The 18095-nt window shown below is 32.9% G+C and overlaps 1 long non-coding RNA gene and 1 pseudogene across 1 annotated transcript; both read left to right on the top strand.

The window, feature by feature from the left end:
* Positions 1 to 3443: 3443 nt before the first annotated feature.
* LOC150034181 (uncharacterized) lies at positions 3444 to 4517 on the top strand (annotated as a pseudogene).
* Positions 4518 to 14027: 9510 nt separating this feature from the next.
* On the top strand, positions 14028 to 16533 carry LOC150034180 (uncharacterized). The gene is made up of 3 exons (XR_016532529.1): positions 14028 to 14167; positions 14272 to 14335; positions 16286 to 16533. It is a non-coding gene; the product is annotated as an uncharacterized LOC150034180 (long non-coding RNA).
* Positions 16534 to 18095: the final 1562 nt, after the last annotated feature.

Below are 18095 nucleotides of genomic sequence, written 5' to 3'. Positions count from 1 at the left end.
TTTTTGCTCTTTCGACAGATGGGGTAAATCTACATGGAGATCTTAGTAGTAGATATAGTTGTTGGCCAGTGATGTTAGTGATGTACAATCTACCTCTATGGTTGTGTATGAAGTGAAAATTTTTAATGTTGACTACACTAATATCTGGTCCTAAACAACCGGGAAATGACATAGATGTTTATTTAGCTCCGTTAGTAGATGACTTAAAAAAACTTTGGAAAGATGAAGTAGAATGTTACGATGCATAAGAAGAACAACGTTTCATGCTTAAAGCCATTTTATTATGGACCATTAATGATTTTCCTGCGTATGGTAACTTGTGTGGTTGTACGGTTAAAGGATATCATACATGTCCAATTTATGGAGAGAATACTTTGTCCACTTATTTACCAAAAGGGAAGAAGATGACATATCTCGGGCATCGCAAGTTTCTACCTCGCCATCATCCATATAGAAAACAAAAGAAAGCTTTTAATGGCGCACAAGAATTAGAATTTGGTCCAGAACCATTGAGTGGGAAAGAAATTCTTGCAAAAACAAGTAAGTATCAATATTCATTTGGTAAGAAAACTATCAAAGAAAAGAACAGTGGAGATAGTATTTCAACTTATTGGAAGAAAAAATCTATTCTTTTTGAGTTAGAATATTGGAAGTATCTTGAAGTGCGACATCGTTTAGACGTGATGCATATTGAAAAGAATGTATGTGCAAATCTTATTGGCACATTGCTTGATATTCCTGGTAAAACGAAGGATGGAATAAAAACTTGACTAGATTTGGTGGAACTAAACATTAGATCAGAGTTAGCCCCTCAAGTAGGAAAGAAAAAAGTCTCTTTACCTCCCACGTGTTATACATTAACATGAGCTAAGAAATTGAGCATTTGTAAGGTACTATTAGAAATTAAAGTATCTGAAGGCTATTAATCGAACATTCAAAGTTTAGTGTCGCTCACAGATTTGAAACTTTATGAACTTAAGTCGTATGACCATCACGTTCGTATGCAACAATTATTACTGGTAGCCATTAGTGATATTTTTCCCAAATATGTAAGACTTGCAGTTACTCACCTATGCTTCTTCTTTAATGCTATATGTTGCAAGGCGATCGTTTCATCTCAGTTAAAGGGTATGCAAGAGGATATCGTTGTCACTCTATGCCTTTTAGAGAAGTATTTTCCTCCATCATTCTTCACAATAATGGTACACCTTATAGTACATCTCGTAAGAGAAATTGAGTTTTGTGGACCTGTTTGTTTGAGGTGGATGTGTCCTTTTGAATGATACATGAAAGTGTTGAAAACTTATGTACAAAATAGAAATCGACTAGAAGGATGTGCTAGAGAAAATTATATTGTTGAAGAGACTAGAGTTTTGTTCTGAATTCGTATCTGGTGTTAATTCTATTGGGCTAAACTCATCAACAAAGAAAGCGAATTCAAACATTGATAGAGCATTGTCAGCTGCTTCTTTTATCAGATCGAGTAAGGATGAGTTGGATCAAGCTCTTCTTTATGTCATTCAAAATATAAATGATGTGCTTCCTTACGTCGAGTAAGTAGATCTCCATCTTATTCTCGTTTTAGGTTATTTGATTATTCAATAATCTACGAACTTTTTCATTTATAGTAGGCAACATATGGATATTTTGTCTAAGCTCAATTCTGGTAAAAATAAAAGTAGAAAGTGGCTTCAAGAAGAGCATAATCGTACATTCAGTCAGTGGTTGTCCACACGGGTAATCTCTAGAGACCTACTATTTGATGTATAATTAAATGTTAACTACTAAAATATTATGAAATATATCGTAGGTTGCACTAGCTCTCGAAGTTCCCAAAAATTCCATATCACCTTCTTTGAGATGGATAGCTAATGGACCTTGTCCAACTGTGGCAAAATATTCTGGTTATGTGGTCAATGGTTACTACTATCACACAAAGAATCGCGATGATGTTAGGAGGGTTCAAAATAGTGGAGTTAGTATAACGGCTACAACAATGCAAGTCTCTAGTGCTAAGGATAAAAGGTCTGTCATGTTAGATATGACCTTTTATGGTGTAATACAAGAAATATGGGAGCTTGACTATCATGAATTATCATTTATTTTATTCAAATGTAATTGGGTTGAGAATAGAACTGGAGTCAAAACAGACGAGTTTGGGTTTACTATTGTGGACCTCAATCGTATTGGACATAAATCAGACCCATTTATTTTAGCCTCTCAAGCAAAATAAGTGTTCTATATTAAAGACCCTGCAAATTTGGGTTGGTCAATTGTGTTAACATCTCCACAACGAACAAATGAGGATGATTTTTATGAAGATGAAATAGGAGATATGCTACAAGAGTGTGGTTATGGAGGTATGCAAAGAATGCCCAATGTTGATACATTTACTGAGATTGATGATACAACATCCACGTACATTAGACATGATTGTGAGGGTCGATGGGTTGATAAATAATGTATTAAACATGGTATGTCATTTACTATAGTTATATGTATTTAAATATTAAGACTATATGTTTTTTGTGTGAGTAATGTTTTTTTTCTTTGGGAAAATTGACATGGAAACTTCAACAAATAGCAGCGAGGATGATAGAAATATGATCCCATAAAAACATAATAAGTATACCACGTGATCCAACTACAATGTCTGAGTTGGCACAAATAAGGACATCTGGGCAACAGTTGACCATCGATTATAATGAACATGGACAACCGGTTGGATCTGGAGCAAAGAAGATGCAGAATTATATAGGAGTTTGTGTTCGACAACAAATTCCTATAACGTATGATTCTTGGAAAAAAATTCCAAACCATTTAAAAGACAAACTTTTTTATTGTGTAGCGGTATGTTTTCTAAACTTTTAATTCATGTGCATAGTAGTTTATTAGTTTATTGTTTAACTACTTTTTATTTATTAGAAGAAGATATTAAGAAGATGTCTAAAGAAGATTTGGAGGTAATTTGTTTGTTGTGACTTTTAAATTTTAATCATATTGTACGTGCTTAACCATGCATGACATAAGTTCTTTTAAATTTGTTAAGGAGACACCATGCCACTTGGCTATAGGAATTGTAGATAATATTGTTGCAGTAGCTATAACATTTGATAATGATGTGTCATGCTTAACTGTTAAAGTTCTTATTGACATTGTCATTGGAGAAGATTTTCCTATACCAATTCCTGTGAAGGGTACAATAGAGTTCTTAAAGCAAGCAATGGGCAACTTCGTAAAATGGCCTCGTGAGCTTGTAGTTATGGTTGACGAGAAAAAAATATGTCTCTTTTTCAGTATATGAGTTTGGTTATTTATTATTTTTCCTACTTTGAATTTTTTTAATTTTGGTTATGGTAGGACTATTCAACAATTAAGAGTTTCAGCCAGTCCTCCAAATATACTAACGCCAATGGTATTATCAACTATTGAACGGACATGCCATGCACAACATAAACGATGTAGACATGATCCGTATCACTTTGAACGAGCATATATTTGGAAGAGACAAATTTATTTATTTAGGCCGCGATGATCTGATCCAATATTGCAATATGGTTGAAATAGGTTACATGTGTATTTTGACATACATTGCGTATGTATACTTTGTTTCATGTTTATAAATAATAACTTTTACTTTGTTTAGGTATCTTTGGGATGAATGTGGTTGTGATATTACGAAGAAGTTTTTTTATAATTGATCAAGTAAGAATATCGCCACATGTGAAGTCTCAAGATATCCGATCCATAAATTTAGCCAATCAACTAGAATTGGCTAATTTAGACCAATTAGTCCTCATTCCATATAACACAGAGCAAGTAGATACAAGTTCTTAAGTTATTTTTAATTTGCATTATACACGTACTAATATTTCAAAATTGTTGCTTATTATAGTTATCATTGGATATTGGTTGTAATCAATCTACAAGAAAATTGTGTTTATGTTTTGGACTCTCTTCGAAGTAAGGTTCAAGAGGATTTTCATGGAGTTATAAATATGTAAGTGTAATTAAACTTTCTTAGCTCTTAATTGAAATATTTATGTTTAACTAATGTTTTTAAACTATTTACTGGATTGAAAACACGGCAAGCCAAGCATGATCTCCAACACCATCGGTCTTCTCCAAAAGGGAAACCTGTAAAGGTAAATTTATATTCATTTTTTTAACAATTTATGTTCATTCAACTTCTTTATAACAATTTAACAATTGTTTTCAACTTCTTTATATGCAGTGCTCTCGTCAGTTAGATATTGTAGGATGCGGGTACTATGTGCAAAAGTATATACACGAAATAGTGCATAATTCTACTACTCCCATTACTAGCCTTGTACGTAAATTATTTATTTTTTATATAGTACTAGCTTTAATTTAATAAATGGACATAAACTTATGTTGAATTTATCTTTCTTCCCCCCCCCCCCCTTTTGTAGTTCAATGCAAAAGATGCATATACGCAAGGAGAGATTGATGTAATTCGAACCCAATGGGCAAGTTTTGTTGGCCGATTTGTGTAAGGATGTAATTCTTGTATTTTGTCTCAATAGAATGTAAATGCTAGCTTAGAATGAATGTAAATTTATCTAACCATGATCTTTGTGAATGGAATTAGTACTAATTGATATTTGTGAATGAGAGAAATGATGGCTTGATGTAAGTATTCTTTGAAAGTCTGGTTCTGGTATTGTTATGCAAATGTTGGTGATTAGTGTGTTTATTTCATATTTTAATGAGTATATGTAATGGATTGGAAATATTGATTCTTGTTTGTGGATAAATTCATAGGTGGAAGACATGATCTGTTTATTATTGGAAGATTTATGTATGATATATTTTTTGTGTTCATGGGGTATTTGGTGTTAAGTATTCATGGAATTAGTACTAATTGATATTTGTGAATGAGAGAAATGATGGCTTGGTATAAGTATTCTATGAAAGTCTGCTTCTGGTATTATTATGCAAATGTTGGTAATTAGTGTGTTTATTTCATATTTTGATGAGTATATGTAATGGATTGGAAATATTGATTCTTGTTTGTGGATAAATTCATAGGTGGAAGACATGATCTGTTTATTATTGGAAGATTTATGTATGATATATTTTTTGTGTTCATGGGGTATTTGGTGTTAAGTATTCATGGAATTAGTACTAATTGATATTTGTGAATGAGAGAAATGATGACTTGGTATAAGTATTCTATGAAAGTCTGCTTCTGGTATTATTATGCAAATGTTGGTGATTAGTGTGTTTATTTCATATTTTGATGAGTATATGTAATGGATTGGAAATATTGATTCTTGTTTGTGGATAAATTCATAGGTGGAAGACAAATATTGATGGGCTTGCCATGCAATTTTTTTTTTTTTAAATACTTTTTAACATAAAACAATGACGGACATTTCCTAATCCAACACGAGAGATATAATGTCGTTTTTAACTTATTGACTAAAAAATGGATTCGGCAACGGAATTTAAAAAAAAAATGGACAGATTCGGACTTCAATGTCAGTTAAGAATTTAAAAAAAAGTAACACAGGCTTTAATGTCGGCTGGAAATTTCACTGAAGACCTTTAATGTCGGTTGGAAATTTCACTGAAGGTCTTTAATGTCGGTTGGAAATTTCACTGAAGGTCTTTAATGTCGGTTGCAACCGACATTAAAGTCCGAAATTCTTCTAGTGAGCTATAGAGTAGGTCGCATCCAATAGTGTTATTAGAATAAGGTACCCAACCATAATCATGTACAATAGACCATTTTGGTGATTTACTCGAACTTGATCAATCTCTATGTCTCTACATAAAATTCAAGTATTCATATAATAGCCATGAATCTTAGTTTATTGGATTTAGACTTTTATATATGCAATTCGTAGAATCAATAATAAGTTTATTGATAATAGAATATATTTATTTTTTTACAAATTGTGAGTTTTAAAACATAAAATCCAACAAGTATCTCAGTTCTTTTCTTCTTTTTTTTTTTTTCTTTTTCCTTTTTGATCTGCATGCATACCAATGAGATAAAGACATATTTAAATACTTCCTTCCTCCCCTAACCCTACTCCCAAAATCACAAAACAAACTTATTTATTTATTTTTTTCCCTTTTTCTTGGTTTGGGCGTCACGGTATCAACTCATGTTGATGAGCCAAACATTCTCTTAAAAGTTAAAGATCCCTTAAAGATTAAGATTGATCAATTTCTTTCGATACCAATCAAATTACAAAGTTTGAATGTTTGATTATGACTGCTCTATAATTCAATGATGACTTTTGCAAAAAAATAAAAAAAATAAAAAAAATAAAAAAATTACGGGACGATTAAAGTGAATTTGACAAACACAACTCAGTTTGTCATTGCTTGCAGTTTAAGCGATGCACTGTGTTTAGTCAATCAGATAATGTTACCGATAGACATTAGTTATAAGAGAGGAAAAAATGGCAAATATGACGGTAGTTGAATGTTATTTTTAGTTACAAATACTATTTTTTTTTTTTTTTTTTTTTTAAAACTAAAGAAATTCATTAATCACGCAACTCTGATACAAGCACCTTTATTGAAAAAGGGCTAAAACCAAAGAGAAAATCAAAGGTTTAAAGAAAAGTCAAATATTTTAAAAATTCAAAAATTTTGACAACTAAATTTGTAATTTTAAAAATCTAAGTCTAGTTTGATAATCATTTTGTTTTTTTTTGTTTTTTTTTGTTTTTAAAAAATAAGTCTATAAATACTACTTCCACTTTCAAATTTTTGTCCTTGTTATCTATCTATCATCAATAGATTAAAAAATCAAGCCAAAATTTGAGAACTAAAAAAAATAGCTTTCAAAAAATTGTTTTTGTTTTTGAAATTTGGCTAAGAATTTAAGTATTGTACTTAAGAAAGATGCAAATCATTGTAAAATATGCAAATGAAATAAGCTTAATTTTCAAAAACAAAATTTAAAAATCAAACGGTTACTAAACGAGACCTTAAAAATTAAATAGACATGACCTACAGAAATAACAAACTAAAATATAATTTGACCAAATAAAAAATATCCACTTCAAGTAAATCTCGTAAAATATTTATTCAAAATTTATTTGATGTAAGCATACATAAAAATTTTCCAATCGATCATAAAGTACTCTGCAATAAAGTTTGCATACTTACTTTTGACTCCGAATGTCTCTAAACAAAACGCGTCTGGCTAAGGTGGAATTCAATGCCTTCTTGTTAAAAGAATATATATATATGTATGTTTGTATATATGTGTATGTATGTATGTATATGTGTATCTATATATATGTGTGCTATACATATGCATGTATATAATAGTAATAATATTAATAATAATAATCAAGCCTATAGTATTAGCAAACATGACATAATATGAAAAAATTTGTAGATATAGCAAAATTTAAATCCAACTATTTGAATCTATCAACGATAGTGATAGACTATATCATTAATATGAATCTATTATCAACGATAGAGTCTATCATTGATAGTTTTGTTATATTTGCAATTCTTTAAAATGTTGCCATACACTTAATTATTAGTTCTATGAAGGTTGTCAATAATGTTATGTCAAAAAGATCAATGGCGATGAAGAAGAAGAAATGATAAGAACTACTCATTGCAATTACCCTTTAAATATGCATAAGTCGTGGAATTCAAAAACTTAAGGCACGTTAAAGTTAAGAGTGCTTACATGAGCATGATTGAGAATGACACATATTCTTGACCTAAAGTCAAAGAAAAATTAAATTTACATTTTTTAGTCCTAAAGCTAGTGAATGCATTACTTTTTTTAAAAAAAAACATGGGGTATTAGTATTATATATTTTTTTAGTATAAATTGGAGATGAGTGGATTCAAACCATAGACCTCTTGATTCTAAGTGTACGCTGATGTCAGTTGAACTAAACCCCTATTGGTAGAAATATTAGTATTACCTAACTACAAGAACTAAATCAAACCATAAGATTCGAATTTACAATTTAACAAACAAATAACCAAAAATAATTTAGGTTAAAATATTATTTTGATCATTATACTATGAGTTTCATTCCATTATAGTCTATATACTTTCAGTTAATTTAAAAAATGTGTTTATTGCTGATTTATTCTTTAAAAAAAAAAAACAAAAGTATCCATAAGCATTACTTTGATAAATATTTTCACGATGTTTTACCTACACGTGATTGTTATTTAATGAATATTCATACAAATATGATGTAAGGTTCATTATGTAAAAAAGAGTATAATGTCTATATCAAGTGTAATAGTTTTGTTTTGTTCCTTTTTTTTTTTTTTGAAATGAAAGTTATTCTATTGAATAAAATCAGACATATCAAAACGATAATCCTTTTAGGCAAGTTGTAAGAGCCATATGAGGAAAGGGTTACACCAAAATACAGGGGCATTTACAGAGAGGGCTTTAAAAGCTAGGGTATGAGCAATCGAATTACAAGATCTACGAGTATACATTAGTGAGAAGGAGGAGAAATAGGATAACAAACTTTTAGCTTCTGAGATTTATGAGCTAATTTCATTTGAGGATGTTGTTCAATTGGTAGCCGCAATTGCTGATGCTGGATCAGATTCAATGATGATGTTTTTTTTATACCATTATCAATTATAATGGATAGATCATCACAGATCGCAAGTAGCTCAAAGTGAAGAGAATTAAGGCACATTTGTCAATGACATTACACAGCTGCCGCTGCCCTTTGGGCACGCCTCCTACGCTTACCACTCACCTACACTCTTGCAGCATGCCCCCTGGCTGCAATTAAGGATCCTTGAGGGTTTCTAATAATGGCGTCAGAGGAAGCTGGAGCAGTCAAAGAAGTCCAAAAGCCATCAGTGTTTAATCTGAAGAAATCATCTGGTGGAGGAGTCCAATTTAGTTTGGAGGTAGAAGAAAATTGAGGAGAAGTGGTTTTTTAGGGATAGAGGAGTAGGGAAAACCTTGGTTTGCTTTGCTTCTGTCATTGCAAATAGCCCAACATGTAACACACGCCAGAGCTAGCTCTGGGAACTGAGCCAAGAAATCCATTGACTCCAACAATTGGAAAGATCCCTTTTTGAGAGATTGATAACAAAGATAGTTGGGAGGAAATAATTCCATATTTCATTGGCACATTTGCATCTGAGTATGACATCTTCAATTATTTCTTCTTTAACCAAGCAAATTGGACATGAAGTATGGCAATTGATCCCTTTGCTTTTGAGGCGAGTTCTAGTCGGGAGGCATTGAGGAAGAGCTCGCCATATGAAAATTTTGATTTTATTATGAATATTTAATTTTCATAGAGCTTTCCAGCAACTAGATAATGTAGAAAATTTTGAAGAACCAAAATGAGTATTATGATTTAGGGCCAGCTTATAGCCACTCTTCATGTTGTATACTCCATTATTTGTGTAATGCCATATCCAAAAGTCAGGGGATGGGGTTTACTGGCTGGAATTGCTCTGATTAGATCAATATCTGTTCGAGGAGGAGATCCTCCATAAGAGGAAGGTTCCATGATTTTTTAGGGGTTATAAGATTAGAGAATTTCATATTGTTATTAGTTAAATCTTTTGTGATTGTTTGGAAGGAAGTCTCTCTGAGAAGCCATTTATCATCAAATACTTAACATTATCACCACTGCCAATCTTGAACCGAGTACCTTTATTGAGCAATTCTCTACCCCAAATAACACTTGTCCAAAAATAAGATGGATTAGATCACAGCTCCGCAGATGTGAAATTTGAAGTCGGATAATATTTCTCCTTTAGAGTTTTGCAACAAAAGAGTGTGGATGTTTAAGGAGGTGCCATGCTTGTTTAGTTAGTAGAGTTTGACAATAAGAAGAAGATGCCTTGGAGAAAAATATGCTATCATTTGCAAAAAGAAAATGTGTAATAGGAGGAGCAGACCTGGCTATTTTAATACTAGAGAAATTATTGTGGAGTTCAGCACGATGTATGAGTTTTGAGAAGCCTTCTGAGTATAAGAAGAAAAGGAAAAAGGACAAGGGGTCTCCTTATCTAATCCTTCTTGTAAGAATGATGCTGCCTCTAGGTTTTCCATAGCAAGGAGAAGGAGACAGATGAAATACAATTATGAATTAGGTTCACCCATTTAGGAGAAAATCCCATTTTGAGCATAATATTATTAAGGAAACACCATTATACTCTATCAAAACCTTTCTACATATTTAGTATAAGAGCTAAAAGACCCTTGTTTCCTTTCTTCTTCATGTAAATGGTGTTGAAACATTCATGAACAAGTATGATATTATCTGTGATTAGCCTTGATGGAACAAAAGCAAATCGAGGTTTATAAATGATGTCATTTAGGATAGATTTCAGCCTATTTATAATTATCTTTGAAACTATTTTGTAATTAACATTGCAAAGACTAATTGGCCTAGAATCCTTTACAAAAGATGAGTTGGAAAAAGAACAATGTTGGTGTGATTTCAATCTTTAAGATATAGGTTATTATTGAGGATGTTAAGACAATAGCCAATAATATGTTTACCCACCGCGGACCAGTATTTTTTATTAAAAGAAAAAAAAGCCAGGAAGTCGTTGGAGCCTGGCACTTTTGTTGAGTACATTTGATGGAGAGCATGTTCAACTTCTTCTCTAGAGAAAGGGGCATTAAGAAACCTGTTCATGTCATCAGAAACAACACAATCAATTTTATTTAAAACCTTATTCAAATTATCAGTAGAAGGTTTAGATAAGGTGAAGAGGTTGGAAAAGTAAGATGTGAATTTGCTTTCAATGATATGATCTTCCTCTTGCCATATGTTGGAAGAGTCCATAATGCATTTAATAGTGTTTTTCTTTTTCCTAGTTGTTTTTATATGGAACCACCGGGTATTTTTGTGACCTCATTTGAGCCATTTTTTACTTGATCTTTGCTTTCGGTAAGTTTCTTCACTTAGGAGAATATTATCCAAGTGTTGTTCAATATTGTTGACTTGATCGAAGTCAATAGGATGAGAGTGTTCATAGATGGATCGAAGCAAGAATTTATTGGTATTGATCTCTTTCTTAATGTGGTTGAAATCTTTTGAACCCCAATTTTGAAGGGATGTAGATAATTTCCTGAGGTTGGCAACAAAGGAAGATGGCAAGGCTGAGGGGAAGGACCAATTGCAAGAGCATTCAATTATGTTTTGACAATCTTTGTTGGACACCCAATATTCTTCAAATTTAAACGAGGAGAACCCGTTCTTCTTAGTGAAGGGACATTTAGATTGCATAAGCTCAATGGGTCCATGGTTTGATTTAGACCAATTTAAATGAGTATTGGAGATGGTTTGAAATAAGCTTTTGAAGCATGTGTTGCCAAAAAATCTGTCTAGCCGACTTAGAATTTGGGGTCGATGTCTCCATTTGTTACACCATATGAAAGATTCTCCATTATATCCAAGATCACAGAGATTGCAGTCATTGGTAGCTTCCCTAAAATTGTTAATTAAAGTGGAGGTGCAAGTGTCACCCCTAGATTTTTCATGAATCTAGAGGATTTCGTTGAAATTCCCTCCAACAAGCCATGGGGAGTCATCAAAGTTATGAAGTCTATGAATGGCGCGCCACCGTCAGCCATCTCGTCTGGGTCTTCGCCGAACGCCGTTGCCATCCCACGCCGCCGACTCGAAGCTGCCAGCGATTGATTTTGTTCACGAGCCGCTGGATCGGACGGAGCCCTGCTATGCGTCGTTCCCCATTTGCTCAGTCGCCGGTGTCACACTGGCCTCCGTCCGCCGTTCTTGGATTTTTTTTTTATTTTTTTTTTTAGGTGAGGTTTTGTGGTTATTAGATTAATTGTTGGGATGTCTCTAATGCCCATTAATACTCGGTTTCAAACTGACATTAACCTTGACGTTTTGGCTTCTAGGTCGAGGATTTTAAGCACTTAAGCAAGATGTCCAGCACCTTAAGCGTGAATTTGGATAATTTTTTTTTTTTTTAAAATTTTAAAATTTGAAGTTTTGGGTCGAAATTGAAGGTTGTGTTTCTGTGTTAGGAACGTTAAATTCAAATTGCTGTTGGTGATTGATTTCTTGAATTATTTGCGTGGACGTTTGTAACCAATTTGAGGTAAGTGGTACTATTACCAGTGTCGGCGGCTTGATTTACAAAGTTAATTAATGGATTTTAGAAGCACGATTTTGTCTTTGTGATATACTTGTTGCATGACAGTTATGAGTATTATGAGCATATTTGAATTTCCATGTTATGCTATGATATGTGCGACGGAAACAGTACTGAAATTATGTATGTTATGCATGATAGACCAATAGGGCAGTTTACCATCTCGTCTTGATGCATGTTTTATTTCAAAGGATTGACGGGTCTAGTTTCATGTTTAGCGGTGTGCCTTCGGGCCGCTAGACTTGCGTGAATCAACAGGTTCACGTTCATATTTCTTTTCCCATATTTGACGGTGTGCCATCAGGCCACTAGACATGCGAGTCAAGGCAAGACAGTACGTCCTTCGGTTATGTTTTTGAGGTAAGGGCAAGGATACTCGAGCGACTGACAAGAGGAATGTGACAGCGCCAAAGGAACTAGAAACACTTTTGTATTTGAATCTTTATGTCTTTTCATGTTTATTTATTTATTTATTTCATGTTAAAAGGTGCTTGGGGTCAAACGATTTGAAATCTTGAATTAAAGTAAAAATAATTTCTTTATATACTTAAGCAGGTCCAAAATCCTATTATTTTATTTTTCTCTCAATGTGAATATTTATGCATGTAGTTACAATCCCCTTTTTATTGTTATAAGAAGTTGGGTTGTTACACCGCTACAATCTTTAAGAATGTGTCCAATGAGGCCACAGTGGAAGCACAAAATCTAGGAGGCACTCGAATTGCAAGAACACCCAAGAAGCTTTTAGTTGTCCATCCAGTTGGATTTTTATTCCTCTTCATAGAGGTTTTGTGATGTCAATGGTTATTCTAACTTAGAGGGGCATTGCCAACAATTGCCAGACACGTCACTATCAACTTCAATGAAATTTTTTTATTACATCCCCAAGTAGTGGGGCAATGTTTTTGTTTCTGCAAGCCATCAGGAGGTCAAGAAAATGGACCTAGAAAGGAACTATGTTGAAATCAATTTCAATAGGTTTATCAGCAAATTTAGATTTCTTTAGAACCAGATGACATTTGTCGAAGAACCATGGATCGGTATGGAAGATTCTACTTTTTCTTTCTTGGTTTGCAAAAGGTTTTTTACATTGACTCCTAAGTTCCATATTTTTCTGAAGGTTGATTGAAGGATCTCCCCTGATATACTTCTATTGCACACTAGTTTCCCAGAGTGTAAGTCCTCTCTTCTTTTACTCTTTCTTGTAAATGTGTTTGAACATGAAGACTCAAATTAAGTTTTATTTGAAAACTTTAATTAAGAGATATATTTAGAAATAAAAAGAATCGAACCGACATTTTTTCCACCGAGGAAAAGAATGTAAGGACCTAGAAAATAATTTGAGGGTAACTAACTTAGTCTAACTTGTATAGGACATTCGAAGGTAAAATACGCATATTCGGGACAAGTCAAAGTCAAAGACAACGGTCAACAGTCAAGTCAAAGTCAACATTTTGAAATGCGGTGACTTTTGGGAATTTTTGAAGTGTAAAGGTAAAATTAGGATGCTTAAGGTCTATTAAGCTTAGTTTAAGTTGGAATTGAAGAAGAATTGGAAGAAAGAAATGGGTAGACTCAAGAAAGAGGAAATTTTAGATTTTTGGGGTTTTTTTTTTTTGATAAATTTGGGTTTGTTCTCATCAAATCCTTCTATTGGATCAGCAAGAGATGCAAATTAGTCACCAAAATATGTGGGAAATCCTAAGTAGGATCTGGCAAATAGTCAAGGAAGCCGGAATTTTTTGGTTTTGGTGTTTAGCAACTTAAGAGATGAAGAAAAAAGGGCTCGGATTTGGGGTCTTTTGAGGGTGTTTTTGTGAAAGAAAATTAGACAAAATGAAACTAAACTAAAGAGGAAGTTAAAGGGAAGATCATGGAGAGTTTGGGCTAAATACTCGTGGTCAAAAAAGGAAGGAAAATGAAGCAAAACAATGGCGGCTGGAGTAGACGAAAAACAAATGAAGCTTGGGATTTTTGACTAATCCGTATACTTAGAGGTTAAATCGAGGCTCCACGTTCGAAGGTAAGATACTTATAAGATCTCTTTAGAGTTCTATGGTCTTTGATTTGATTGTTATTGGTTAGAATTTCTAATTTTAAATTCTAAAAATTCTCGCTGGAAAACAGGAAACCATGGAGAATTTGATCGATTCCAGGAGTTCTAGTGCGATTCAGACATTTAAACATTGAGGTAAGCTAAATCTAGTGATGGGTAAAAGGTTTGCATAGGTTAATTAAGCTTTCAATTGCCGGAAATGATGAATTCAAGTCTAAAATTCCATGGGAAAAGCAAAGGTTGAATTTGAAAAATTCTGGGCTGGAGGTTGAAGATGACTCCTTTTTTCATCTATTGTCCGTCATTAAAAAGCTAGAAATTCAATTTCAGGTTAATTAAGGTGTTCTTAAGTATGATTAGGGGTTCAATTGGTATTATTATGATACTTTAAACCTAAACTTAGAAGTAATTGGGATCCTAAGTTAATTTTGAAGTTGATTAAGGGGTTAATTTGTTGAGTAAATCCTAATTAGGGTTAATGGGAAAATTGGACAAAAATAAGATTGATTAAGGTGTTCGTAACCTTAATTTAAGTTCTAATGGATATCAATAAGATACTTTGAACTTGGGATTAAATTAATTTGGAATATTAAGTTAATGTTAAGGTAATTTAAAGATTAAAGTGTAAGGTGAAATTCCTAAAATTGGATGGCATTAGGGTTTGGGAAAAATTAAGTGTACTCAAGCTTGATTTAAGTCCTAGTTGGTATCATTAAGATATTTTAACTTTAAAGTGAATTATTTGGAGAATTAAGGTAAAACTAATTAAAGGGACTTAATTATGAGTAAACCCTAAATTAAGTGAAATTGGGATTAAATTGAAAGGGAAACCTTAAAAAGGTCAAGACTAAGACTTAAGGAAAATTGAAGTGGAATTAGTTCTTATTTGATATTAATTTTGGAATCTTAAGTTATTTTTAAAGTAATTAAAGGACCAAATTGCAAATTAAATCCTACATTTGATCAAATTAGGGTTTTTGGAAAAGTTTAAGTGAAATTGGTTATATTTGAAGGTTAACTTTTAAAATTGGATTATGGTCTTGTGGAGGATAACCAGGGGATTATCAATATAATTTTAGGATAAAAGGGAGTCGGAGGAACTAGAAATCCGAAGAGAAGCCAGTTAATTATGAGTGGTTTTATTTTGAGTATTTTCATATGAAAAAAATATATGTATGATAGTATGCTATAATTTGTGAAATATATTGATAAGATATGTTTTACTTGACTATTATTTCAGATATGCTTTGAATCATGATTTATGAATTCTTATTGATTTTCTATGAATTGGAGTTATAAAAATGTAGTTTGGAACTTGATTTTACTTTGTCGTGATTTGTTTGGTTTTATAAATAAACCAAAGATTGTGGATTTGATGAGTAATGAGAATATAATATGAGCTATGATTTGTAAATGATTTTTGAATGGTTTGTGAAAAGTGATTTCGAACTATTGAGTCTTGTACCCGAGAGATGATTTTCTTCATGGTACGTGAATGTGTTTTAGTAGCACCGCTTAGGCAAATAGGGGTTATCGAGGTTGAATATGGCCAAAGTATCCTGGAAAGTCTAGAGGAACTTAAGTCTGTAGCGCCACCCAGGCAATCAAGGGGCTACCGGGGTCAAATTAGATTAGAGTATACCGAGAAGTCCATAAGAACTTGGGCCCAGGATGTATATCTATATTTATCCATGAGACAGCTCTACATGCACATATGACATTATTATTTTTACCATTACGGGGGATATTCGATATGTGGTTTGTCTAGGACAATCATATGTCCTTGTCCAAAATAACCTGTCGTCGTAAAGGAGTATTTGGGTACAAAGTTGTGGTTTTCTAATAGCTCAATGATGATTTATAATAAGCTTTTTATGAAGTATGATCATGTCATTATTTGAATAACATAGGTTTGAGATGTTATTGAATCTCATATATTTTGCCAATAATTCATTGAATGATTTTAATATATTTCTTTTATGTTTTAGAAAAAGAAAACTTATGTTCGTATTAAATTACCACTCACTAGGCTTTAACTCATGTTTCCAATGTTTTATGTTCCCCCTTCCGCTTCCCCTTCCCCAGGTAGCGATCAAGTTCTTGGTGCCCGTTGAGCCATCAAACGCCACTAGTGTTGTTGGATATTTGTTGTATTGTTGTGCATGTATTTGAGAGTATTCTAGGATAGTTAAAACTTGTGAGTTACATATCATGGGAGGTTTTGTTAAAAATAATCCTTACTGTTGGCCTGTAAATCTTTTTTAAACAGTGTTGTGATTTAAAATGAGTTGAGTTCTTAAACACTATTAATAAATGTAAACTATTTTTGAAAATTGGTTTGGAAGTCTGGGTTTGATTTTGAGTATAAGATATATTAAGAGTTGGGGCGTTAGATGTCATAGAGAGAAGTGATGTTTAGCGTCTTCACATTTCATTCCAGGTTAAAGGAGAAATCTGGAATGAATTGTGGCACAAAGAGACAAAATCCCAAGTCTTTATCAGAGTTGTTGATAGTGATCTTTCCAACCTTGAACACAAATTTTTCTTCGTCTGTGGAGAGGGAAAGATTTCTCCAATCTGTTAGCAATTCATATTCATCCATGGTGAAATGAAGGAGAGGAAATCTCGAGACTGGTAAGAGTTTATGTTGTGAAGAATCACTTCTGAGGAGTAGGTAAACCCAAAGGGTGAGGGATACTCTCTATCTTAGAGTTTCTCACTTTCTTGGAGAGATTTTCTTTATTTGGATTGTATCAATTGGTCGGATGTTAAGAAAAATAGACGTCACTCACATTCTTTGGTCTGTATTTGTCTAAAAAAGTGTAATCTAGTGTAACCAAATCAAGTGCAATAGTTACATGTAAGAAATTGTAAAATATAATTGAAGTTATTGAATTCACATCTCAAAATGAGTGTTAACAATTTAGAAAATTGTTTGTATAGTTTAATGGTTGAACAAAAAGTTGAAAAAAACATAACAATTCATACTTTTTAAGTTATAAAATACAAAAGACATTCATAATTCAGCCTAACTCAACTTTGTACCCAAAAAATAAACATTTTTTTTTACCAACTATGCACCTCAAATACAACAATAGTTATTACTAACTTAACTCAACTCAATTTTGCATGCTAAATATGAAGGGAATTAAATCTCGACGGAAGCATGTGATGGTATTCTTTAATTTTTTGAACGAATTAAAAATACAAAAATAGAAGAAAAGTTTAAACATCATACCTTTGTCGATTCACTAATGTAGCAAAATCTTCTCCTCGAACCGATAGTCTTCTCCTTAAGATCTTTCTTTTCCACGAGGTCCTCCTTGGTATGACTCTGGCAGGGATTTGGCTTGTGTGAACTACTTTTGAAAGATGAAAGGGCACATGGAAGAATAATTTTTAACAACCCATTTCTAAAAATTTGGAGAATTTTTTTCGGAGAGAAGTCTTTTCAAAATGACTATAGAGAGTAGATAATATAGAAGTATGTTTCATGAGAGCTCCCTAGGGCCCTATTTATGGATCCTGATCCTATTAAGAGAATCCCTTTGCAAATTGATAGCTTTCAAAAAGAGCTATTATTCTTAGCTTTATTTGAGCTCGTTATTAGATTTTACGTATTTATTTTCCTATTTTGTAGGTACTGAGCAATCAAGAGGTAGAATTGGCGATTTGGTGAAGAATGAGGTTAATTTGGAGTTGATTTGAGCATTCGGGGTTCAAATGAGTCAAAAAGACCAAAACGTCCATGCTTCAGCGTCGCAACATTTACCTTATACAAAGGCCCGACACTGAAAGGCAGTAGCCTGATATGCAGGGGAGCATTGCAATACTACTCCTGTCACACCCCCTCCCAGATTATCTTCTTAACCTAAAAGGGCATACGATGACAACA

This window comes from Benincasa hispida, chromosome 9 (genome assembly GCF_027475165.1).
Source record: "Benincasa hispida cultivar pf3 chromosome 9, pf3_genome.v1.1, whole genome shotgun sequence".
Classification (NCBI taxonomy): domain Eukaryota; kingdom Viridiplantae; phylum Streptophyta; class Magnoliopsida; order Cucurbitales; family Cucurbitaceae; genus Benincasa; species Benincasa hispida.
This window is presented reverse-complemented; position numbering and strand designations above follow the sequence as displayed.